The sequence below is a fragment of the Myotis myotis genome, unplaced genomic scaffold (genome assembly GCF_014108235.1).
Source record: "Myotis myotis isolate mMyoMyo1 unplaced genomic scaffold, mMyoMyo1.p scaffold_m19_p_2, whole genome shotgun sequence".
Lineage (NCBI taxonomy): Eukaryota > Metazoa > Chordata > Mammalia > Chiroptera > Vespertilionidae > Myotis > Myotis myotis.
This window is the reverse complement of record NW_023416324.1, coordinates 54,027,260-54,052,757: the sequence shown is the minus strand read 5'-3', so window position 1 is coordinate 54,052,757 and position 25,498 is coordinate 54,027,260. Positions and strand designations below refer to the sequence as shown.

The window sequence follows — 25,498 nt, the reverse complement described above, 5'->3', positions numbered from 1 at the left end:
GACATATCTGTAAGCAAATTTATAGTGAAAAATGAAAAGAAGCAAATGAACAAATACTGTGGGGCCTAGGGTTGTTTCAGATTTAGGACAGTCCAAAATGGCTTTTCTACAGTTTATTTCCATCGATGCCCCTTTTAAAAATTCATGGCCCATTGTGATGCTGGCAGGTTGATTATTCCACATTCTATAACTAGAAAGCATTTGATTTTAAATTATACTCACCAATAAATTACCAACAGTGTTTTGGATAGCACCTTTTATATTCACCATATAGTTTTTCTTTTGCATTCCTGACATTAAATTTCACTTTTTTGGGGGGTGGGGTAGCAGTATACCAGTATTTACTATTCTTAGTTAGTAAAAGGAATGAAAATACTTTCTCCATGATACCCTTATTTTGGGCAGGGCAGTAAGCCACATTACTCTTAAATTTTTGTTAGTAAAACAATGGAAAGTATTTTTGATTTAGATCTGTCCTTTCAAATGCTCAAAGGCTTTATTTTTTATTCCCTTTTCCTAATATTTAAAAAATGTCATTTCTTGTAAAATCAAAAAAGTACTCTTAGATCAACTTATGGCATCAGTATAATTTTTCTTAGGAATTTTTGACTTGAAAAATATGATATTACTTTAATGGGTAAACTTGGATATATAAATCTTTCAAATCTCTTCAATTTAATTTCTCTTTATTGTATCCTCAGTTGAGAGCATTTCCTGTACTTTCTGGAGAAATTTTGGTGAGAAGGGGGAAAACACCCCTTGTTTCAATCAAGCAGAATATATTGAACAAAGTAGTCTTTGATTTCAGAAACTTCTAGAGGGGATTAGTAGAGTTTCAACAGACTTTTCTTCAACTTTGAAATCTACAGCCCAGACACTATGTATAAAATGATGATCTTAAGATCTTATAAGCTGCTAAGTCATCTAAAATAAATTCATTTTTTTAATTTTACTAAGATTGATTCATCTTAGACTATATAGAGGTTGGCAGTCTTTAGGAGCGTTAAGATGCTTGATCTGCCCCTGTCAGGCTAATAGTGGTGAGAGATACAGTTTACTAGGAAACCCTGCCTCTTCAGTGGAGTTGGACATGGGAGATTATAGTATCTGAAAGACTACCTCTGCACAGGCAAAGGGAAGTAGATGGGTGCTATGGGAACAGCAGCTGCTGAATTTTGGACAGTATAGATAGCTTGTATTAACTACAAGCCCTTATAGTTGTAGGGAAGAGAAAAAAGAGGCAGCAGTTGTCCCACATGTCAAAAGTAACTTGCTAATGAGCTTTATTTAACATACGTGCTAAGGGTTGCCAATACTTATCCTGGAAAGATTTTCAACAAGGATTGGATCTAGAGGTTCAAATTAAGCCTTGGGTTACTAGACAATCTGACCCCCAAAATATTTGTACAACATCCATTTAATAAATTATTTTTTGAACATCATCAGGTGCTGGTTCTGTGCTGGGTGATGGAATACCAGGGCAAGGAAAGATAAACATTGTCATTGCCATCATATTGCTTGTTGACTATAGTGGGATGCAGATTTGTAAACAAGATAATATAAGTGTGTGCTATGATAGTAGAAATATAGCAAAGCGTGGTAATATACAGAAGGGGGTACTTAACTTTTAGTTAAGGAGTCAGGTATAAGAAGAGGCATCTACATGAAGGATGAGTAGGCTTTGGGTAGACTAAGAAGAGATGGGGCAGGAAAGTGCATTCTGCACCGGGAGAAAAGCATATACAAAAGTCCTGAAAAAGTTCATAAAGAATGTTTTGTTTGGAGCATACAGATTTGGGAAGAAGGAGAAGTGGCTGGAAATGAGGCTAACAAAGTAAGCAAAGGCCAGACATGTAGGGTTTTATAAGCATTTGGGTTTTATTTTAGATGGAATGGAAAGCCATAGAAAGTCTCTCTAGCCAAGGAATGATTAGATATGCATTTTAGGTTAATGACTCTGGCAGCATTATGGAGAATGGGTTGGAGGAAGATAATACTGGGGAGAATGAGACCAATGGGAAGACTCTTGAAAAAGTTTACATAAGACGAGATGGTAGCCTGTATTTGACAAGTGATGGCATTCTCAATAGCTTGTGCTTATAGATACTAAAGTTTTTTTACTCTACTTTTTATAAGATTGTTTATATGGTTCTTTACCTCAGTATTTTCCATTTTATAATTCTTCAAGAAACCTTTATTTCCTCTTTCTGGTATCTATGTAAACTATTATGTTTTTGTTGCTTCCTAAATATTCTCCTGAAAATGTATGTTCTGCTCTTGACATACAGTATGTTTCTTTATCACACTTAAGTACAGAATTAATGTTGAGAGAAGTAATTATGATTCTAGTGAATAGGTGTTAGTTGTACAACTATCAGTAGCCTGAGATTTCCTGGAAAGGACTGGTAGAAAAAAATAATTTAATGGCTCTCAGCATTGGAAAGAAAGAAAGTAATTTAAAGACAGTTTTAGAGGGGAGGAGGCTTGCTGTACAGCAATCAATATGGCAGGATTAGAAAAGACCATCATGGATCAACCCCAAAGTGCAAAAAGTAATTAAGGGCACAGAAGGCACATAATGCATGTCAAGTTCAAAAGAGACACTGAGAAATTACAGAGTGACGTTTGGCATTTAAAAATGACAGAAAGAGCAAAGGTGGAAAATGACAAAAACATTTCATGTAAGACTAAAAGTGCTGCAATATTACATGGGACACAAAAGGTCAGTGAACAGCCCGGAATGGTGTCTAATGGATAGCAAGGGCACTCCATTGACTGAGACTTTCTTGTAAACATTGATTACAAAAATAAAATTAAATGAATTCTTTGCCTCAGTGCTCTCAGAAAGCACAGTCTGGCTGAAAAGAGAAATCAATTTAAAATGAGAGAAGTAAAATTGTTCTTGGACATGTTGCCAATCAATAGGTGCTAAAGAAATGGAGAAATTTGAATTCTCATGTAGAAGCAGATATTCTTTCTTCTAGGATTAGTGCTGTCCAAAGCCAATAATTCATTCTTAGGCTTAGAAACTCTTTCTAAAAAGGATTAAGTTGTTTTTCTTTCGGTATTTTGTTCCCAAATCTCCCAATGTAGGTCATTTTTAACAATTTTTTGGCTTTCTATCTATGTGTGAAAGTATGATACATCTGGCTCTTACTAGGTCAAAGGACAACATCAAGAAATTGCGTAGAAGTCCTAGCAAAAAAACTTCCCAACCTAGTAAACTTTTATTTTTTATTTTTGAAGAAATATACTTATGTGAAGTGGAGCTTGGAGGAATGGCTGTTCCTGGCTTTGGAAATCCCTCATCTTAATCAATTAGGGCTTCTATAACAAGAATACCATAAACTGGATGGCTTAAGGGACAAATATGTATTTCTTACATTTCTGGAGATTGGGAAGTTCAGAATTTGTCAGCAGCTTCTTGACTGGCTTTTTGTAGATAGCTGCCTTTTAGCTATATCCTCACATGATACAGACAGACAGACTAATCTCATCATGAGGGCTCCATTCTTATGACCCAATTACCTCTTAAAGGCTCCATTTCCAACTACCATCACATTGGGGATTAGAGTTTCAACATGTGAATTTCGGGGACACAAGCATACAGTCCCACAGCATCCTTAGTGATACATATTTTCCAAAGAGGCAGCAATTGCTCTTTCTTACTTGCATGTTAAAGGCAGGATTTAAAGAATGGGTATACCTGATGCAAAAGCAGAGAGGTTTTAAGTTATTGTCTCAAAAAGGATTCAGGAACAATTTCATATGAAAGTATTTTTGTAGCATAAAATTGAATCATGGCAATTTCATATAGTTTAGCCTAATAGTGAGAGATTAGTGTAATTTTTCTGCATTTGTTCTGTTTTCCTGTTTCCCCAGGTCTGTTTCTCCATTGTGATTAGAAATTAATACTTTGATGTATTTTTTCCCATTTGTTTCAAAGCCTATAAGGATATATATTATAAAATCTGATATATATTATAAATTTTATATTCAGCATTTTACAGCTAATCTAATAAAAGAGATACATGAAAATTGACCGCACCTTCGCTATGCCCCAAGCCACGCCCACCAGCCAATCAGAGCGACTATATGCAAATTAACCCAACCAGGATGGCGGCTGGCAGACACGGAGCTGGAGCAAGCAGGAGGCTTGGTTGCCCCGGCGATGGAGGAAGCCAAGCTTCCTGTCTGCCCTGGCCGGCTGTAACCTCTGCTCAAGGCAACAAAGTTTCAATTCTAGAAGATAAATAAATCCCAGATACCTGCTTCCAGCCAGCCTCCACTGGGAGCTTGGGTGGCTGGGGGCCGTGGCCAGCCTGCAAACAGCCTTCAGTCCCTCACCCAGGCTGGCCAGGCACCCCAGCGGGACCCCAACCCTGATCTGGGACACCCTTCAGGGCAAACCAGCCAGCCCCCACCCATACACAAGGCATATAATAAACAGGTAATATGCAAATTGACCCTAATAGCAGAACAACTGGGAATGACTGGTCACTATGACACACACTGACCACCAGGGGGCAGACGCAGACGCTCAATGCAGGAGCTGCCTCCTGGTGGTCAGTGCGCTCCCACAGGGGGAGCTCTGCTCAGCCACAAGCCAGGCTGATGGCTGCCAGCACAGCAGTGATGGCGGGAGCCTCTCCTGCCTTCTCAAAAGCACTAAAGATGTCCAACTGCAGCTTAGGCCTGGTCCCTGCTGGCAAGTGGACATCCCTCGAGGGCTCCTGGGCTGCCAGAGGGATGTCTGACTGCCAGCTTAGGCCCGATCCTCTGGGGAGTGGGCCTAAGCCGGCAGGTGGACATCCCCCGAGGGGTCCCAGACTGTGAGAAGGCACAGGCCGGGCTGAGGGACCCCCCCCTCCCCTCCGAGTCCCTAGTGCACCGAGCCTCTAGTATTATATAATTCCTTAACCATTCAGTTAAATATGCTTGAAAATATTTTTGCTGGCTGCATATCATTTCATAATGAGTTTGTAGCATACTTTGTTTCCCTATTCCTTCACTACCTGGGAACCATATATCCTGGTTTGTCCAGGGAAGTCCTTATTTATGACTATTATCCTGGAAAAATTATTAAAGCACCCCCAGAGTTATCCCATTTGGAACACAAATTTGTGTAGTCACCTTTCCTATAATCATTCTACCTACAATAGACTATTTGCTATTTTAAATTTTCTCTTATAAATGCACTATAGATTAGTGCATTTCTTATGATTTCACAAGGGTAAATTCCTGAAAGTGAAGTAACTGGATCAAAGTGTATGACCATTTTGTTCTCTCCATATACTGTCCTGCTTGTGTTTCTGTTAAATAAGTAAAATATGGTTCTGTTAAATTGGATTCAACAACTTTATCTGCTTTCAACTTTGAATATTTTATTCCCTTTGAGAAGGATTTCTAAACACTGGCACTATTATCATTTTGGCTCAAATGATTCTTCTTATAGAGGGCTATCTGTGTATCGTAGTATGATTTAGCAGCACCCCTGGCCTTTACCTCCAGATGCCATAGCACTTCCCATCCCAGTCATGACAATCAATAATGCACTTGTCCCTGGGTGTGGGGGTGTGGGGTGGGGGGAGGGGCAAAATAGCTCTCACTTGAGAACCATTGGGCTAGAAAAATGTATAGGAAATAATAAGAGCAACATCTTCCTCTTCTAGCTTATTTGTCTTAAGCTGTGGGTTTTTGATAAAATAATTGCTTATTTAGCATACTGAAAATGGTAAAAGTTGATTGTTCAAGATTATATGACCAAGGAACAGAACAGGAATTTGAACTTGGGCCTGTCTGTCTTCTGAGTCTTATCCATGTGCCCTGCTATCCGAAGGGCACTTGCTAGTACTATTGTTATGCACTTGCCATTGCTAGACAGAAAACAATGGGAAAAGAAGTATTTTCTCTCCAGTGAGTTTATGGCAATGATTTAGGATCTTTTTTATTGTTACCAAGGTAGTCCTTACTTATTTTTACCATCTGTAAATGGGGTTGGCTGTATGATATCAATATACAGAAACATGTAGTTTAAGTCTTGGCACATAGTAGGTGCTCAATATGTGCTAGTTTGCACTTATATTTGCATTGGGTTATCATAACCATCTGCTAACGAGTTTGTAGGGCTTAAAGATGAACCAAATGAAGAGGGGCTGATTACCTTTCCCTCTTTCTACTTTCAAAAGCAGCCCTCCCCATTTTCCCTCAATATTGATGAATCACACTTTGAAGAACAGAGTAAGAGATGAACAGACTCCAGGGCATCCACAAGTGAAGGAAGTACAATTTAAAATCAATGAAATAAATATTGTTGCTTCTTTTTATCTTCTGTCTCAAAAGTTATTTGTTCAGAATAAGGAAATCATTTTTAAGTTCTGGAGGTAGAATATTTAGTTTCAGGTTGTTTGGGGACAGGTTCTGATATATGAACATAAGACTAGTGAGTAGGGAGAGGACCAGACTGGAGAGAGAATCCCCCACACATTCTTGTGCTAGAGTCAGCCCACCACTATTGCCAGCTCCAGCTAATGCCTGAGTGATGATGGGGTGGGAGGAGGAATATGGTGAGCTATTCTCACACTGGAGGAGGAGGTGTGGCTCAAGTTCTGCAGCTAAGCTCAACTTAGAACCTTAAACATGGTGATCTTGGGAAGCATGGTTGAATTACAACTAGTTTTATCTAGGTTTTTCTCATTTCTCATTCTAAATGGTGGACGTTGTTGATTGTGGAGACTCTTGAAAGGAACTATGTCAGAATCACTTTCCCCCCAAAAGATACTAGACCAGGAAAGAAAAGAGAGATCTGAATCTACAATACAGGAAGTTCTCACCTACTCTTAACCTATTCTTAAGTTCTGAGTATTGTACTTGATGTTTTGTAGTACTATATGGCTTTTAAAACATTTTCACAAGTATTAGCTCGTTGACTACCTCAAGAGGCTAGTCAGGCAGGCATCCATGTTTCAGGAGAGGAAATGAAACTTGGACAAGTTGTGATTTTCTCCAGCTTCATAGAATGAAGAATGACAGGGGACCCTTGATACCTACATCAGCTCTGTCTCCACATCACCCCAATGCTTATGTAGTTCCAGAAGTTACACTGTTTCTCTGCTCTTAGACTTTTTCTTGTTTTGCTGGCATTTTAAACTAGGTTATCTCTGAATAGTATTTAAAAGAATGATTATGTGGTTGCTTTTCCCACACATTCAAGGCAACATTTTCAATGTACCTATCATGTTGTCTGAAATTTGGGTGCTACCCTTACTCTCTACTTTTATGTCTTTATCTTTTATGTCCTTTTGTAAGGGTAAGCAGTGCTGTTGCTGTGCATATATCACATTTTGAATGGGCTGGATATTATTGTGTTTCAACCCCTGTGACCCTGTGTCAGGAAAACTCAGCTTGAGAATATATTGCTGAGTCGTAATATTAAAACCCTTGGCCCTTCTCCCTGTCAAGTGAACTTGAACATGTAATGGTGCTGTCTTTTTTTTTTAAATATATTTTATTGATTTTTTACAGAGAGGAAGGTAGAGAGATAGAGAGTCAGAAACATCGATGAGAGAGAAACATCGATCAGCCGCCTCCTGCACATCTCCCACTAGGGATATGCCCGCAACCCAGGTACATGCCCTTGACCGGAATCGAACCTGGGACCTTTCAGTCCGCAGGCCGATGCTCCATCCACTGAGCCAAACCGGTTTCGGCAATGGTGCTGTCTTAAATAGGATAGTAGTTAGGGTTTCTTTTCAGTAAATGATGCATATTTGAAAAAGATTGTAAGCTTAACATTCGTCCCCTCCCCGACTGTTGTTTTTAATTTGCTCACAATGTGTTAAAGTTTAATATAAAATACACAATCTTCCCTACTTTATCATGGTGCTATTTTAACTTATGTCTTAACTACTTTATTTTATTAGTTTTTTAGAACCAAATTATCTTCTGTCATAAGCAGCCTTCTTGTATGTGGCTTATCAATACAAGTTGAAATACTAAGTATTTTCTCTCTCCCTCCATGCCTCCTTCCTTCCTTTTTCTCACCTCTTCTTTCTATTTTTATCCATCCATCCATCCATCCATCCATCAATCCATCCATCCATCTCCTCTCAGTCTTTTAGTAATAGAAAGGCTCATATTTAGTATATGTGGTAACTCAAACATCAAAATTTCAAAATTTGAAGTTTAAAAGTATTCTTAAATTGAGCAAGTTTATGAGTTTGGAATTGATCTGCTCACTCCAATTTTGAGGATTTCATCACTTTATTATCTTTTATGTATAATCATATACCCAAGTGCTCATAACTTATCAGACTTTATGTGGTATTAAAAACTAAAAGTCTTTGCTTAAGAGATTGAAATTCAAAGTTGGTTTCAGAATATAGATAAAAATGGCTTTCTGTGTCCAGCCTGGTATGCTTTAGTAACAGATCTTTATGATTTTAGCGACTGTGCCTTGTCAGTGTCTTTTCCCTCAGATGGAGCCAGTCCCGCTAGCATGGTGACCTTCAATTGTTGGTATTCTTACTAACTGCCTTGAGATTACCTAGTCTCTCAAGGAAAATGGCAGGTGGCCAGGGAGTTTTCTTTCAGCAATCCAAAGAGATGTCTCTCTCCTTAAGAGAAAACTCTGTCTGTCCATTTTGTTTTATGAGAGGCATCATGAGATGTTTAGATAACTCAGAGCTGAGTGAATGGAGAGTTATTACCTGATACAAATATATAATTTAGGAGATGATGGTCAGAGACATGTAAACCAAAGGAAAAAAGAAGTAATAGCTTTCAATATCATGAGTTTATTGTTTGTGGAATATACTGCATATATTCCAATATGTAATAGTTTTTCCTATATTTTAGTTTTGAGAGTTTTGTGTGTGTGTGTGTGTGTGTGTGTGTGTGTGTGTGATGTGTGTGTGTGTTGGGGGAAGGGTACAAATAATAATGTAGGAAATCCAGAAGGATTTTTACTTAAGGTAACTTAACTTATGTGCCAAGAAATATATTCTATGTGGGTTGTCTCACACTTTGTGCTAAATTTGTCTCTATTGCCTTTTGTCAAAATGTTATGAGGAAAGGAAAAAATAGGGATATATCCAGAGCTTACAACCCCGAAGGCCTGTTTGTGGGTTCAGAATTTTTAGAGATCAACCAAAGAACTTGTATGCATATATACATAGCCAGGGACACAGAAAATAGGGTGGTGAAGGCCTGGGGTGGGGCTCAGAGGTGGGCTAGAAAAGGTCAATGGGGGGGGGGGAGCATATGTAATACTTTTCAACAAAATAAAGATAATTTTTTTTCATTGAGATAAACACAGTTGTTTTCACATTTGACAATAATTGTAAAACAACAAGGCCATTTCATTCGTTACAATGTGCCTGAGTAATCTTCATTCATTGTTTTCTTAGGAAGATGTTATGTACTATATACTTAAGACTCTACAAACATACATATATTTAATGTCCATTTATCTTAATCTTTATGCAAAAAAGAGTAAGAACAAGAGAAATCTGAAACAAATGCAAAGAATGCAAAATTATCACTGATATAAATGACAAATGCCCTGAGAAAACTCAATGCAACACTTATATATGCTTATGTAAGATTTAAGTAGTGAATTTTTTTAAATTTAATTTTGTTTTATTTCTTAAAGTATTACAAAGAGTATTACATATGTCTCCTTTTTTCCCCCCCTTGACATTCCTCCGGCCTCCCCTACCCCCCAGTGTCTTGTGTCCATTGGTTATTCTTATATGCATGCATACAAGTCCTTTGGTTGATCTCTTACTCCCCCACAACCCTCCCCAGGCTTCCCACTGTAGTTTGACAGTCTGTTCAATGCTGCTCTGCCTCTGTATCTATTTTTGTTCATCAGTTTATAGTGGTCTTTATTATCCATAAATGAGTGAGATCATGTATTTTTCTCGGCTTCCCAGGGGCCTGCACAGCCTCGCAGGGGCCGTCGCAGCCTCTCAGGGGCCGTCTCAGCATTGCAGGGGCCGTCTCAGCCTCCCAGGGGCCTTCTCAGCCTTGCAGGGGCCGTCACAGCCTTGCAGGGGCCGTCACAGCCTCTCAGGGGGCGCTACATCCCATGTTGGGGGTGAAGGTGTGAGTCAGAAGCTCCTCTCGCTGTCTCTCCTGCTGCTCCCTTGCGTATCACCGATGCTGGAAGTTTCTGAGAGCAGTCTGCAGGTGCTGGACATCATACTTTAACTGGTCAACATGAAGTTTGGCATTCTGTCTTTTGTTGGGAGGCTCCTTGCTGGAAAAAATCTCCAGGCGTTCTTGGTGGCTGAATACCTGGTATGCTTGCTTGGATTTCGTTTTCTACTAAGTGCACAGACTGCTTGTCTGCCGTCTCCCAGCGTCCCATGTGAGACTGGATCTGGTGGACCTGCTTGTGCCTTTGCTGGTACAGCGGTTCCATGTCGCTGGCCCAGCCGGTTCCGGCTCTGGCTTCCTCCGAACCTGATTCTGCTTCTTGAGTGTGTCCCTTATGTATGCGAGGAGTTGAAATCTACAGTTTGTTGGGTTAGGCTGCAAAAGCGCAGGAAGTTCTTTTGTGCCACTGGCACAGCTTGGGCGGGGATGTAAACTGAGTAGGGCAGTGTCTCCGGGAATCACCAGGGCGGAGCAAAGAGCAATGGCGTCTCTGCGACTCCTCGCCTCTCCACGACTCAGCTCAGCGTCTCCGCGTCCCTGAGTGCCGCGAGCAGCTCCGCGAGAAAGACACCCTTGCTCTCCAACCCGCTGCAAGGCTGTCCCGCCTCTCCTCGTAGGGGTCTGGGACCTCAGAATCCTACCCCAAACAAGCTCAGTGGATTCGAGAGTTTGTAACCCCTTCCGATTGAAAAAAACCATGCATCCAGTTGCAACCCACCTGGTGCGCGACTCCGTACCTCTGTTCTTGGCGCCTCTGTACATCCTACTCAGTCTTAATGCTCTTCTTTCTTTCCTTCCAGTTGTAGAGCTTCCACTGGGCCAGCTTTCCCATGTTTCTGAATGATACCTGTTTGTCTAATAGTTGGTAGTTTCAGTGTTGTTGTGGGAGGCAGCATGCACAGGTCTGTACCTTACGCCACCATCTTGGTTCTCCTAAGTAGTGAATTTTTACAAAATTTATTGGCAATTATAGAGAGCAGGAGCATATGCAGCAGGTTTCAGCAGGGCTTTACTTGGTGCCAGTGTACCCCTGGCGGCTGCTGCTTGTGTTGCCCACAGAGGATATCGGAGAAACTCATCTTTTGTGAGCCGTACTTTTATACTGAAGGTAAGCTAATAAGAATTTACACACATACACACACACACTCACACACACACTTACACACATGTATGCACTTCTGTGTAAAGGAATATTCATAAATTCTGGGCCCTTTTTGTCCCTGAACTAAACTCAGAATCAGGCGGACACCAGGGCAAGCAGAGTCAGTAGTCAGATGTTTCTCAACAATATTTCTCTACCATCAGTTTTTCCAACAACCCAGAATGACCTTTTCCCTCTGTGGTGTAACCCTTGCATACTGCAGAGCCAATTGCTATACCTAAGATTACATTTCCTTTATTGTACAACTTTAAAAAAATTCCTCATTGCCTTTCTCTTTTCCACTACTTGACTTTATGATACCCTTATTTTTCACAAACTCCCCTTGGTGTGAGGACACAGGATTCCAGGCTTGCTACACAACTATCATCTTGACTCTTCAGTGTTTTCCCACAATGGACCCCTGTTTTTCTGGACACAACATCTTCCTCATTCTTCTTCTTTTGCTGGAGCAGACCCTCAAGTAATGAAGATGGTCAGCCATGTATGTATGTGTGTCATAAATATGACAAAGAAACCACAGCCATTGTCCTTTTCCACATATTGACTGCTTTTCTTAGCATGAGTCTGGATCAAGGATCTTTGTATGTTTTGGAAGTTCTGACTACAGCTAGGTAAATTAGTTTGTCTTTTGCCTTTTATTCTCCTAAATTTTGTGTATTGCAAAAACCCTATCAATGAATGAAAATAAAGAAAAAATCCCAAACATTCCACCAATGATTTAAATTTCTCCCTGTGCCAAGGGAATTTGAGGGGATAACGAAATTTTCTATATCTTGTTTACATAACTATAGTCATTTGTCAAAACTCACCCAAACTGTATTCTTTAACAGAATGAATTTTACTGTCTATAAAGTATCCTATATAATAAAGAGCTAATATGCAAATGGTTGTCACACCCTCATGCCCTCACACTGTCATGCTGTAACGGCTCAGATACTCAACACTGGGGAGAGAGGAATGGGGACCAGCCAGGCTGCAGCCCAGGAGAGGCAGGGAAGTAGCCCTGCAAGTGAAGATTGGTCAGAGCTCTCAGGATGGGAAGGCAGAGGGGAGAGGACTGACCCTGGGAGGATTTCTTCTCAGTATGCAACTTCTGATGATGAATGAAACTTGTGCTCAATATGAAGGTTTTCTTACACACCTTACACACAAGATTCCCCCCCCCCCCAGTGTGAACTCGCTGATGCTGAGCCAGGGTTATTTTCTGATTGAACATCTTCCCATACTCCTCGTATTCCTAAGATTTCTTCCCAGTGTGGATTATCTGATATATAATAAAGTGGGAGCTACAACTGAAAGTTTTCCAACATTTACTGCATTTGTAGAATTTTCCCCCATGGTGGAACCTCTGGTGCTGGAGAAACACTAAACTCCAGCAAAAGGCCTTGCTGCACTCCTTATACTTACAGGGTTTCTCCCCAGTGTGAATTCTCTGATGCTGAATCAGGACTGAATTAAAACAGAAACTTTTCCCATACTTCTTATGTTCATAGAGCTTCTCCCTAGTGTGAACTTGCTCATGGATGATGCACTCATAGCTACACCTGAATACCCTTCCACAGTACTTACATTTAAAAGGTTTCTCCTCGGTGTGACTTCACTGGTTTTGAGTTGTAGCTGAAGATTTTCCCACAGTCCTTACATTCATAGAGCTTCTCTCCATCATGGAGTTTCTGATGCTAAAGGAGGTGGGAATTCTGACTGGAGGCTTGTCCACATTCCTGACATGAATGTGGTTTTTCTCCAGTGTGGATTTTCTGGTGCCTAAACAGTTTTGAGTCATATCTGAAGGCTTTCCCATATTCCTTGCATTTGTTGTGAATTCCCTGATGTGGGTGAAGATATGAAGGCTGATTGAAGTATCTGCCACATTTACCACATTTATCACACACCTATTTTGTAGGGGGCCTGGCAGGGTGGTGAGATGTGTGCTGACACCATTGTTTCCTTCCAATTTCCTGGCTATCCCTTCTCTTTCAATGGCGGAGAATTTGTGATCCTGGACTGTGAAGTCTGTGAAATCTTTTTTCTCTGTCGTGTCATACAGCAGTGGCTTCTCTAAGCTGTTTTTAAAGTGAGGGTGCTGGGAGGCATCCCCCAGCTGCATCTCTGCTATGAGCCTGGAGGACTCTGGTTCTTTAGGAATGTTCAGCTTTGGAGATTGCTCCTCATTCTCAGTGTTAGTTTTACCATTGGTGCCAAAACCTCTTGGGGCCTCTCACCTCTCAGTGTCTAGGTCCCATGGTACTTCCCCTTGCTCCACCTGGAATATCAGATCTGGTTTTGGAAATGGAAATGCCGCCAAGGAAGTTATGTTTGCATAATTCTCCAGCATCACCACCTGTACAGGGCCCTCTGTGCAGAGTCGGGAGTGGCCCATTGATCCCTCAAAGGTCACTGATTCTTTTATAATAGCCTCATGTTCTTATGCTTTCTTGCCAGATGCCTTTGGAACAAGTGCTTTCTGGGCTGGAATTTTCAGATCCCTTTAAGCTTTTGGAGGTGCTGACTTCTGGCCTGCAGCTTTCTGAGTGGGAACCTTCTTGTCTGCAGTGGTCACCTTTTTTGCTGGAATCTTTGCAGATGCACCTTTAGTAGCAGGTGCTTTTTTTTAGGAGAAGCTTTCAGAAGTGCCTTTTCAGTTTCTTTGCCTTCATGGCTTTCAAAGGACTGAAATATGCATTTTGGCTTTCTTTTCTCTGGCTAGAATCTTCTTGGCCTATTTCGTGGTTGCCTGTTTTGTACTGATATCTGCCTTCTGCCAGGCTTATTGAACATACCTCTAGTGGACACTGTGTAGCACTTGAGGATAAAGTCAGTGAACTGCATGCCTTTGACAGGTATAGTCTGTTTCCTTACTTGAGTGCAAGGTCCATCAACCAAAGCCCTGTTTGTTTTTTTAAACATTTGATTTTTTAAAAGTTTTTTTCTTTTTTTAAAATACATTTTTATTGATTTCAGAGAGGGAGAGGGAGAAAGAGATAGAAACTTCAATGATGAGGGATAATCATTAATAGGGGATTGAGCCTACAACCCAGGCATGTGTCCTGACCTGGAATCAAACTATGAGCTCCTGGTTCATAGGTTGATCCTCAACCACTGAGCAACACTGGCCGGGCAATCAAAGTCCTGTTTTGATTGGTAACATCTACTCACGACCAGCTTCCCAGCATGAGGCCCAGAGGAGAGGTAGGCTTCCTCCATGAAGTACCTGAACCCTATGGACTACATAAGGCCTGTTAGGCACCTTTCTGCACCCCTGCCTGGGTGGTGGTGGGGCTGCATGGCTGACAGACCCCGAGACTGATACCTCAAATTATTTAAAAGCTCGTAATAAAATAAATTTTACTAATATTGAAAATACCTAAAATAACTTAGACAGCATTATTGAGACATACTTACATTTAATATAATTCTGTTTAAAATGTATAGTTCAGCCCTGGCTGGTGTTCTCAGTGGTTAGAGCATCGTCCTGCTAACTGAAGGGTCTTGGTTTCAATTCCCAGTCAAGGGCACGTACCTGGGTTGCAGGTCCAATCCCTGGCCCAATTGGGGCATATGAGGGAGGCAACCAATCAATGTGTCTCTCACATCGAAGTTTCTCTCTTTCTTTCCCTTACACTATCTCTAAAATCAATGGAAATACATCCTAAGGTCAGGATTAACAAAAACAAACAAAAAAATTAAAATGTACTTTTCAATAGTCTTTAGCATATTTATAGAATTGTATAACCATCACTATAATTTAATTTTAGAACATTTCAACATGATAAGAAATTCGATTAGCATTCACTTCCCATTCCCCTGCCCTAGCCAACCACTAATCTGTCTTTTCTATTGATTTGCCTATTGTAGGCATCTCATATGATAGGTGCATTTTGGAGATTGACTTCTTTTACTATAACTTTTTTTTACTTTAACTTTTTATAATTACACAAGGAAATAATTTTAGATTTTTTAACATAGATTTTTTAAAAGAAAATTAAAATCACTTCTATCAAATCACTAAGAGAACAACTTTAAGTCATTTTTCTGTTTTTTTGCAGTCTTTTTTTATTCATTTGTTATTTCATTAATTTGTTTAACAAACATTTATTGAGTATGTAGTATGGATCAATCACAGTGCTGGGCACTGGACATACTGAGGTACAGGAGATGAGCAATTTAGTGTTGTTGATGGAATAACTAATAAACATCGCAGGGAGGGCTACAAGTGAGAAGTACAGACTGTTTGGATTATGCAACATCGACCTAATTTAATTTTTCTAAAGAAGCTACTTATGCCTATGTATTTTAAATAATTGGGATGATATGGCATACAAAGTTGAATAGCATTTTTAGAAAAACCTGTATCATGAATACTTTCCCATTTGTTTAAATATTCTCTGAGAATACTATTTTTAATGTCTCCGTAATTTTCTCCTGGATGGATATACCAAATGTGTTAGAAATCTGAACAGTTCCTGGAATTTAAATTGCTCATAAGTGGCATTCCTCCTGAGATTTGAAGTGACAAAAGCTTATGTGTGAAAGCATATGAATTTATAACCAAGACCTGCCAAGTAATTTCTCTTAGTATGTGTCTGCCCTGTATCTTTGGTTCTAAGATCTAGAATCATAACTTAGGATTTATGGCTCCTGGAGATAAAATGGTGATTATAGTATCCCTTGATTTAATCATCACTCCCACGTTAAGATATGTGGGAAATTTCAGAGAAATCCAATAGAAGAGATGGCAAAAATGACTGCTGAGCTTCCATAGGCCCCTCTGGCTCCAAATTGAGAACTCTTTCAGGGCTTATAGGTATTTGGGTGACTAGGGGAAGTTAGGAAAAGAAATTGTTGAAAACCAACTTTTTAAAGAAATGGTGACTCTACAATCATTGATGTTTGGGAAGTATTCTCTTTGATTTTTATTTATGAGTTAATTTTCCCTTTATTTTTCTTTTTCCAATTTTTTACTTTCTCCTTTTTTAGTTTATTTTTGTATGTTCCCACCTTGCCCTCTATTTATTTGAGATCAGTTTTTCATGTGTAGTTGTGCAGGTCCGATCTATTGTCAGCTGTCTTACTGGGGTTGGGGTCAAAGTCATCCAAACATAAATACACTTGGTCTCTTGCTTTTCTCCTACCCTTTGTGTGTTCCCTCCTTTGTTTTTTGGGGCCATTTGTTCCATCTGCCCTCTTCCTTGACTTTCTTGGTCATAGCGATTCTTTTTTATTCAGTGGTACAACTGTTTCTTTTCATGCTTTGGTGTTCTGTACTACTTCCCCACCCCCAACCCTCTCCTTCTTGTGTATTTAATGTGCTTCACCTTGGCTCTGCTCATTCGTGCTCCTGAATTTCTGCAGAAGCTTCTCATGCATCCTCTGTAGACTTCCAAGAGAGCAGAGAAATTTAAAGGGAAGGGAAGAACAGCTGTTGTAGTCACTGATGGAGCAGCAGCTTCAAATGTAGATTCACTTAGAAAAGGGACTAACTGAAGAAGGAAATTTCCCTAATGTGGTCCTCCCATTAGGAAGTTCCCTGACTTCAGTCCAGAGATTCATCATTTTCAAATAAGACCTCTACATATAGGCTGGTCCTCCAAGTATGATTATTTATGGAGCCACACCCAATTTTTTCCATAAATGGAATTGACTATTTTAGCTACTTGTAATGGGGGTAGGGGAGCATTAATTCTAGAAGGCAGCTTAAAGCCACTTTGAAATGGTTTTAAACATTTCATACACATTATTTTCCTTGATACTCCCTGTGAAAAAATGGTTATTCAAGCCCTCTTACCCAAGCTTTCAGGAAGAGAGGGTCAGAGAGTCAATATGACAAAACCTTGTTGGGCTACTACATGCCATATACTTGGTCAAATGCTGGGAACTTATAGGTGAGTGGAACTTATAGCAACTATTCTGGTCATAGTCTAACACAGAATTTGCATTCTTTTATCAGTTCATTCACTTGTTTATGTAACATGAATGAACAAAGTCTTAGTCCTTGATCTCAAGTAGTTTACTGCCTAACTCTTGCTTTAAATAAGGGGTTTGCAAACTCCCATTTTACATATAGAAAAAATGACATGTAAAAACCATTACATATCATGGTATGTAAGATTAAAAAGATTGTTTTCTGATTTTATTTATGTCTCATTTATCAGTTGCTCTCCACCAATGAGTCATATACCTGAAAGGCATTTACATAACTCAGACAAGATAAAATTATAATTTCTATACCAAAACATCACATTTTCTTTTTAGTTATAACAGATGCCCCCAAATGGTACTGGATATATGATCTGGGTTTGTCCTTATAGGTCAGTGTAATTTTGGGGGGGACTTTGATTAATTATTTATATATATAAAAGGCTAATATGCAAAGTGTCCTCTTGGGAGTTTGACTGGTAGAACGGGAGTTCGATTGCTTGCTATTACATGCGTTGACCACCAGGGGGTGGCACGGAACATGATGGGCGACCAGCAGCAGTGATGGGGTGCTGAGGGGGTAAGGGAAAGAGGAAGCGGGGGAACCTGATAGATTGGCCCTGATACCCGGCCAGGCCTAGGGACTCTACCTGTGCATGAATTTTGTGTACTGGGCCCCTAGTATCTAAACAATTCACATTTCTTAATAATTGGATATTTAAATCAAAAGTCTGTGATTACCTTTGCATGGTCTGAAACAAACTACTTAGTTGATGTGATCAGTATTCTTTATAATTCTGTGTGTTTGAAAATACTAATTACCTAATTAAGTACCAAAAATAATTCTATTTCAAATGAAATTTATGTTGGTAGAAAGATTAAAATAATTATTTCAGGGTAGAAGGGGAGGAGTCCAAAAGAAAAGAAGCTCATACATTTTCTTATATCTTGTCTTTTCTCTTGGACATCACACTGGAATTTCCTTTAGCACCTGCAGACTATCTGAGTACTTCACATTTTTAACAACTGTTGTCTCAGAATCTTGGTGTGACAAATAAAATTTGGCTGAAAGCAGATGTAGAAGAATGTGGATCAGCTCTGAATGGCTCAGAAGTTAGGCTCACAGTATAGAGCTATCAAATCTTAGCTAGTGATGTTTGGTTCTAGTAAATATAACAGAAGGGACAGTAAAAAAGAATAAATAGATTTTTTCATATTAATAGTGACAAGATATAATTGAATCGAAAAATGATAATTTAGTGGTCCTTTATATAGTAATGATTTAAAAATTAGATTAAGATTCAATATACTTAACATGCAGTGAAGAGAAGAGGCAACAAAAAAGTACGATTTTCCCTTCAAAGGCTCCCTTTTGTATGTTGGATTGGAATACCTCCTGTATCTCTAATGATGTACTGATCAGTATTGTTCAAGGGAATGGTTGGCAAAGCAATTTATATAGGGATTTATATCTAACTAAAATTGTTTTATTTTTAAAAAAATATATTTTATTGATTTCAGAGGAGAAGGGAGAGAGAGAGATAGAAGCATCAGTGATGACAGAGAATCATTGATCAGCTGCCTCCTGCAGGCCCCACACTGGGGATCGAGCCTGCAACGTAGGCATGTGCTCTCACCAGGAATTGAACCATGCTCTCCTGGTTCACAGGTCAGTGCTCAACCACTGAGCTATGCTGGCCAGGCTAACTAAAATTGTTTTAGACATACATAAAATTGCATGTTTTTGCTTGTATATATTTGCCATTTAAGAGAAGCTTTAAATTTACTATTAGCACTCTGTTGTATTTCTTCTATAAAGTCAGCATATTTTATTTTAAGCTTTTATGTTATAGAGTGGTTTATATCACCCATCTATATATATAAAAGCTTAAGTGACCATTATGATGGAGTGACCGGAATGGCCAGTTGCTATGATGTGCACTGACCACCAGGGGCAGATGCTCAACACAGGAGCTGCCCCCAGTCTGCAGGCCCCAATCACTGATGGGGCCTGCTGGCCAACCTCCTGGTCCTTCCCCACAGCCAGCAGGCCCCAGTCACCTGATCGGGGCTGGGCCCCCTGGCTGGGATGGGAAACCAGGGGTGGGTGGTGGCGGATGCGGCCCCTTTTCTAGGGGGAGCCGAGGGCCGGCTCCCTCCTTGGGGCCAGTGGCCAACCTCCTGGGTCCCTACCCCTGTCCCTCCCCCTGGCTGGAAGGCTCCAATTGGCCCACTGCCCGCCTGTCTCAGTAGTGGTTGGCCCCTCCCCCTGGCCGACAGGCCCTGATTACCTGATTAGGGCCAGGCCCTGGGCTGGGATGGGGAGCCAGGGGTGGGTGGCAATGGACACAGGCGGCGAGTGAAGGAGGAGGGGAGAGGTGGAGAGGTGGGGAGGCGGGGAACCTGGTCAGCCCTGATTGCCGTCCAGGCTTAGGGACCCCATCCATGCACAAATTTTGTGCACCGGGCCTCTAGTTATCTAATAAAAATGGATAAGGTCATGGACAAAGATGCACTTTACAGCATCCTTAGGCTATGAGCTCTATGAATAAAATATCTAACAATAATCTGAATTTGAGAAGCCAAATGATTGGGTTCTGATAAACATGGTTCCTTCATACATTGGGAAGTATTTTATGCCAGTTATGTAATTCAGGCTCCAAGATGAATTTTGCATCAAAATTATAAGTGTTGTCTACTCGTCACTATGGAACTTCTCCCTTCTGTTTAATATTATCTATGTAGTTCAGATCCAAGTCTCTCTCTAATCGTGCTTAGCTTGGAACCAGAAGATATAGGTTTCAATTTTGGCTTCCCTGTTTACTGACCATGTGACACTGAGAAAGTCTATTCATCTTAGGATCAAGATTCTCATATGTGAAATGAGACTTACAGTATCATTCTACCTAATTGATAGAGGTGTGAGAATCAAATCCTATATAATAAAGAGCTAATATGCAAATAGTCATCATGCCCTCATGCCATCACACTGTAACAGCTCAGACACTCAACACTGGGGAAAGAGGAATGGGGACTAGCCAGGCACAAATGAGCTCACGAGAGAGGAATGGGGACCAGCCAGGCACAAATGAGCTCGCCAGAGAGGAATGGGGACCAGCCAGGCACAAATGAGCTTGCTAGAGAGGAATGGGGACCAGCCAGGCTATAGCCTGAGAGAGGGACAAACCGCCTGCCCAGTGGTCCCAGGCACCAGTGCCTGTGCCTGTAGCCCAGGAGAGGGACAAGCTGCCCACCATGTGGTCCCAGGTGCCAGCGCCTGCAGCTGTGGCCCAGGTGAAGCCGCCCACCCATGGTCCCCTGCGGCTGCGACCAGCCTGGGCAAAGCCAGCCTGGGTCCTGGGTGCCTGCAGCTGGGTAGAGGGAGGGAATCCTGGGTCCCAGGTGTGGGGCGAGGCAGAGGCGGTTAGGGGCAATCAGGCCAGCAGGGGAGTAGTTAGGGGCGATCAGGAAGGCAGGCAGATGAGCTGTTAGGAGCCAAAAGTCCCAGATTTCAAGAGGCAGTCAGACATCCCCCAAGGGGTCCTGGATTGGAGAGGGTGCAGGCCAGGCTGAGGGACCCCCCCCATCCCGTGCATGAATTTCATGCACTGGGCCTCTAGTAGAATGAATAAAGAGAATGGATAAAAGAGCTCTGGATATTGTAAACACCCCACATAAGTTAATAATAAAAATAAGGTGCCGGGAGCCGGTCCATGCTTGCTGTTTCAAGGGTCCTGGCATATATGGCATACTGTTCTTAATATGTTTGCTCACCTTCTTGGCACTATGTGTTTTAACCAAGGTCTCTGAGAAAGGTTGTTTCCCCAGGTAGGGATTTTCCCCTGAAGTTAGGGAGGGAATAAAACCTCTTAACTAAGTGCCAGGCGGGTAATTAATCACTTTAACTATGAACAATCATGCTTAAGCTACATAATCTTTACTCCCTGGAATGGAGATAAGAAACGCCCTAACCCTTGTAATAGAGATTGATAGGATTGAATCAACTGGTATAAATACAGTTGTAACAAGACAGCAAGACTCAGAACTTAGAACACAGAACTTAGAACACAGAACCTACACAGAGCCTAGAGACAGAAGTACTTCGCTGGAGAGAACATGGCAAAAGATCCTGGGCTGAACCTGACTACAGAAATTGGCAAGAGAACCTGACTAGAACCTGGTGACTGAACCTGGCTGGAGAACCTGGGCAGAACCTGGCTGGAGAACCTACCGAGGGAACATGGCTACAGAACCTGGCTGGAGAACCTGGAGAACCTAGCAAGAGAACAGGGACACAGAACCTGGCTGGAGATCCAAAGCAGAACCTCTCTGGAGATCCAGACCAGAACTTGGCTGGAGATCCTGGCTGGAGATCCTGGCTAGGCTGCTGATCAACTGAACACTGTCTCCGTGTCCTTCCTTCTTCGCCGACTCCATCCGCACCTTTGGGAACCCCTGGACCTGCTGGGGTTGGACCCCGGCAATAAGGTAGAAAAAGTAACCAAATACTTTTTAATAGAACATTTTCTTATTTTTCTAATTAATACAAAGTGAAATTACTGGCATAAAATATGTGTGGGAAACATAAATATGGAATGTGGTCCTATAGATGTTCATTCCCTTCCTCACCCCTCTTTGCCCAGTTAACTCAGTCTTTCTCTGAGTCTAAACTGCTTTCTCTTCCACTTGTACCCCATAATAATGGTTAATCATGCTCTACTCCCATTATACAATCTTTATTTTTTAAATTTATCTTTTTGTTGATATCACCTTTGTTTTGGTTTGTTTTCCCCCATTGACTCCCTCGACCCCGCACCAATCCCTCGCAGGCCTTCACCATACTATTGTCTGTGTCCATGGGTTATGTATATATGCATTTAAGTTCCCTGGTTAATCTCTTCCCCCCACCCTCTCACCCTGCCTTCCCTCTGAGATTCATCAGTCTGTTCCATGCTTCTATGTCTCTAGATCTATTTTGTTCATCAGTTTATTTTGTTCATTAGATTCCATGTATGAGTGAGATCATGTGATACTCATCTTTCTCTGACTGGCTTATTTCATTTAGCATAATACTCTCCAAGTTCATCCATGCTGTTGTAAATGGTAAGAGTTTCTTCATTTTTACAGCGGAGTAATATTCCATTTAGCAAATGTACCTCAGCATTTTTATCCACTCATCTGCTGATGGGTACTTGGGTTGTTTCCAGATCTTAGCTATTGTAAATTGTGCTGCTATGAACATTGGGGTGCATATATTTTTTTCTGATTGGTGTTTCAGGTTTTCTGGGATATATTCCTAGAAGTGGGATTACTGGGTCAAATGGAAGTTCCATTTTTAATTTTTTGAGGAAACTCCACACTGTTTTCCATGTGGCTGCACCAGTCTGCATTCCCACCAGCAGTATACCAGGGTTCCCTTTTCTCCACATTCTCACCAACACTTGTCATTTGTTGATTTGTTGACAGCCATTCTGACAGGTGTAAGGTGGAACCTCATTGCTGTTTTAATTTGCATCTCCATTATGCAGTCTCAATGCTCATTAGAATTCTTCCACAAAGCACATATCATCCTTTGTGTTTTTGTGTATTTTTTTATTGATTAATTTTTTTAGAGAGGGAGGAAGGGAGAAACATTGATTTGTTGTTCCACTTATTTATGCATTCTTTGATTGATTATTGTATGTGCCCTGACTGGGGTTCAAACCTGCAACCTTGGTGTGTCACGACCATGCTCTAATCAACTGAGCTACCCTGCCAGGGCTCATCCTTTGCAATATCTACATGTCATGTATTTGATTGTCTGTCCAAGCAAGTCATAAGCTTCATGAGGGTAGGTACTTCTTTGTTCACATACCTGAACGCCAACACAGTATGTGGCACCAAAACATCATGGAATGATTATTGGATAAAAGTTTCCCCTGTTAATATATTTATGTGAATCAACTTGAATCACTAATAAAAAATCGGGTTCAGGACTGTTCAAAAACTCAGCAAGGGGAATCAGCAGAGATGAAAGTATAGTCAGTCATTCTACTTGAACTTGGATTAATTGTGTTTGTTCTAAACCCCTATGCAGATTGCCATCTTTGAGGTCCTAGATTCAAAGTAAATTTGATTCTCTTAATATTACATGAAAAGGATTTCTGGTTTTAGTGTTATTTATTGAACTACAACTAGTTATCTAAGATACTGAAAATTTTCTGGTTGTAAATAAATTTTGAGCCAGTTTTTCTTTATTTATTTATAAAGCAATCCCTTGAAGTAGAATTACATTTTCAGAGAGAAAGCCATAACTTAAGGCTTTTAGTTTTTCACTTGAGCTGTGCTTATTTACATGAGCACATTTTCAGATGTGCTCATGTAAATAACTTCCCAGTCAGGTGTAAGGTGGAACCTCATTGCTGGGATTATAATATGTGTCTCTCCCCTGACTCACTTGAATGGTGAGAGGATTAATAAATAGACTGGCTTGATCTTACTGGTGAGAAAGAACTAAATCACTTGCTTTTTAAGGGGTTCATTAACTCTTGGAAGCTAGTAGCTATTTAGTGCTTGGAAAAGATGATTTACTAAATGACCTGAGGTTAGCCTCAAAGATGTAATGCACTTCTCAAAAGTGAGCAATTACTCACTTTTTGCTGGCAAGAGCAGGGACCCAACCTTACATAGTACTGTACAGGGGTAGATTTCATAAACATGCACAATAGTTAAATTACTTTGTTAATACCTTATAAAAATAATGGTTGATGTTTAGGTTATTTTGCATTCCTAATTACTTTTTTGGGGGAGGGGAATGTTAAAGCAAGTTCTGAAAATCACATTGGTTTTCATCATAGCAATGTTTGTTTAATCACACCTCCCCCCTCCCCACACACATATGCACACAGAGTCTTTATATATTTTTATTTATTTTTTTAAATATTTTTTTTATTGATTTCAGAGAGGAAGGGGGAAAGAGAGATAGAAACATCAGTGATGAGAGAGAATCATCGATCGCCTCCTGCACGCCCCACACTGAGGATTGAGCCTGCAACCCTGGCATGTGCCCCGACTGGGAATTGAACTGGTGACCTCTTGGTTCCTGGGTTGAAGCTTAACTGCTGAGCCATACCCAGCTGGGCAATATAATTTTTAAATTAACTGACATAACTACCATGTAGAGGTCTTTAAAACATGTTTATGTTAAAAAAGAAGTCCCCATACTTGAAAAGTTTAGAAAGTGCTGTCCAATTATAAAAATTTGACTATATTTAGAATTCAAGTTTGGCTACATTGAGCATTGCTCTCCCTATCTATAACAAGATCTAAGATAACATTTTGGATTTCCCAATGTTTCTATCACTTATATTTCATTAACTAATTTTCTGACCTTTGTTGATCAAAACTGGGTTTAGAGAGCATGTATTCTTCTAACTTCTCAAACAGGAACTCTAATCAAGACACTCCAAGAATTTATTAGATGCACTGATTTTAGCAAACACATGTCTTTGCGATGCCTAGATATTTGAAGTCCCCAATTATTATTATATCTCAAGACAGTATTTGTGGCCCTAACTGGTTTGGCTCAGTGGATAGAGCGTCGGCCTGCAGACTAAAGGGTCCCAGGTTCGATTTTCTGGTCAAGGGCATGTGCCTTGGTTGCGGGCACATCCCCAGTGGGGAGTGTGCAAGAGGCAGCTGAATCGATGTTTCTCTCTCATCGATGTTTCTAACTCTCTATCCCTCTCTGTAAAAAATCAATAAAATATATATATTTTAAAAAAGACAGTATATGTGAATGTGTTTAGCACAATGTCTAGTGGCTACCTAGTAGATGGTCAGTAAATATAAATTGTCATTCCCTTTTGCCCTTAAAACATCTGTATCAGGTATGTGACATTCACATTATCCAAATGGCCAATGGCCTGTGGCAAATGCCCTGAATAGTTTCATTTCTCTTCCTTTCTTCCTTTATGCTCTTTCAAGTTTCCATCAATAGCACTACTCTTTTTCTAATCCAGGTTTCTTTTCACTGAGATATACATTTTATTTTATTTTTATTTATTTATTGGTAGAGAGAGAGAGAGAGAGAGAGAGAGAGAGAGAGAGAATAGTTTGTTGTTCCACTTATTATGCATTCACTGGTTGATTCTTCTATGTTCCCTGACCAGGGATCAAACCTGCAACCTTGGCATATTAGGACCATACTCTAACCAATTGAGCTACCTGGCCAGGGTTCTTTATTTTTTTCAATTACAGTTACATTTTATATTATTTTGT

General features: G+C 40.4%; 2 pseudogenes; both read right to left on the bottom strand.

Annotated features, from left to right (window-relative positions):
• Positions 1 to 13,744, bottom strand: part of LOC118675530 — a 54,624-nt pseudogene extending 40,880 nt beyond the window's left edge.
• Positions 13,745 to 13,748: 4 nt separating this feature from the next.
• Positions 13,749 to 16,690, bottom strand: LOC118675529 (annotated as a pseudogene).
• Between the last annotated feature and the right edge of the window lie 8,808 nt (positions 16,691 to 25,498).